General features: G+C 42.6%; 1 long non-coding RNA gene across 1 annotated transcript; it reads right to left on the reverse strand.

Moving 5' to 3' along the window:
* Window positions 1-362: 362 nt before the first annotated feature.
* On the reverse strand, window positions 363-1,312 carry LOC119588510. The gene is made up of 2 exons (XR_005230101.1): window positions 940-1,312; window positions 363-493 (listed from the first exon to the last, which is right to left on the reverse strand). It is a non-coding gene; the product is annotated as an uncharacterized LOC119588510 (long non-coding RNA).
* Window positions 1,313-1,335: the final 23 nt, after the last annotated feature.

Raw genomic sequence — 1,335 nt, forward strand, 5'->3', positions numbered from 1 at the left:
AACAGGACAACAGCCCTCGTTACAGCGTATGTGACTGTTGTGAATGCGTAACAGGGACAACCCCGTTACAGCGTGTGACTGTTGTGAATGCGTACAGGAAACCCTCGTTCGCGTGACTGTTGTGAATGCGTAACAAGGGAACAACCCTCGTTACAGCGTGTGACTGTTGTGAATGCGTAACAAGGGAATAACCCTCGTTACAGCGTGTGACGGTTGGGAATGCGTAACAAGGGAACAACCCTCGTTACAGCGTGTGACGGTTGGGAATGCGTAACAAGGGAACAACCCTCGTTACAGCGTGTGACGGTTGTGTGATGCGTAACAAGGGAATAACCCTCGTTACAGCGTGTGACGGTTGTGGGAGCGTAACAAGGGAACAACCCTCGTTACAGCGTGTGACGGTTGTGGGAGCGTAACAAGGGAACAACCCTCGTTACAGCGTGTGACGGCTGTGGGGTGGGGCGTATGATTCACTCAGTAGGTCCTACAGCACCTGGAAAAGAAGCATATTGGTCTTATAATCTTATCTTTACTTATAACCATTTTTTCTTCTGATTTTTTCTCCCGTACATTAAACATGTCACAGTAATTTTATCGTAGTCCCTCCTCCACTGAACCAATTTTCTTTAAATGAACTTTGTGGACAAAACGTTTTGCACATGAAATAACCTTTGGTTGCGTTTAATTCGTTTCTTGATTAAATCTTTTGTACTGACACCTTAGTTACGCAGTGTAAACACGAAAATAAACGATTTGTGTATATTGTAAATATAATTGTAGCCGAAGTGACACCGAATCGTCAGTATGTAATTCACTTATGGTCACTTTCATTTTACTTCTTTTTACAGAATCATGAACTATAATTTTTTTTATGCATTATTCGAATTATGCACTTATTAACAAGTGTTTTCTATACATTATTCACAGAATAGCACTCACCACAAATGTATAAATCCAGAGGAAAGGAGGCAGTACAAGCGCACTGGATCTTTTCCGTGTTGTCAGAATGGGAAAATTTTCCTCCTAAAGAGACCACAGTAGTTATTTCCAAATTACTGCGATTGCCTCTCTCTCTCTCTAGTTCCTTACTGTTTGCTAGGAGACTACCGCCGACCAGAAAATGCCGTGTCTCTATATAGAAACACATACGTACAGAACATGCAAGGGGAATGCAATACGTTTTGAGTTCTATGCTTTGCCATTGGCCTGACGTCAGAGGTGGGGGAGGAGCCTCTTGTCGCACAAAACGTTTTGGGCGAAAATACAATTACGTTTTGATACATCCCTCACCGTGGATTTTGAAACCCACGATGATTATTTGGATTTGATGCAGAA

Source organism: Penaeus monodon, chromosome 24 (assembly GCF_015228065.2).
Source record: "Penaeus monodon isolate SGIC_2016 chromosome 24, NSTDA_Pmon_1, whole genome shotgun sequence".
Taxonomy (NCBI): Eukaryota; Metazoa; Arthropoda; class Malacostraca; order Decapoda; family Penaeidae; genus Penaeus; species Penaeus monodon.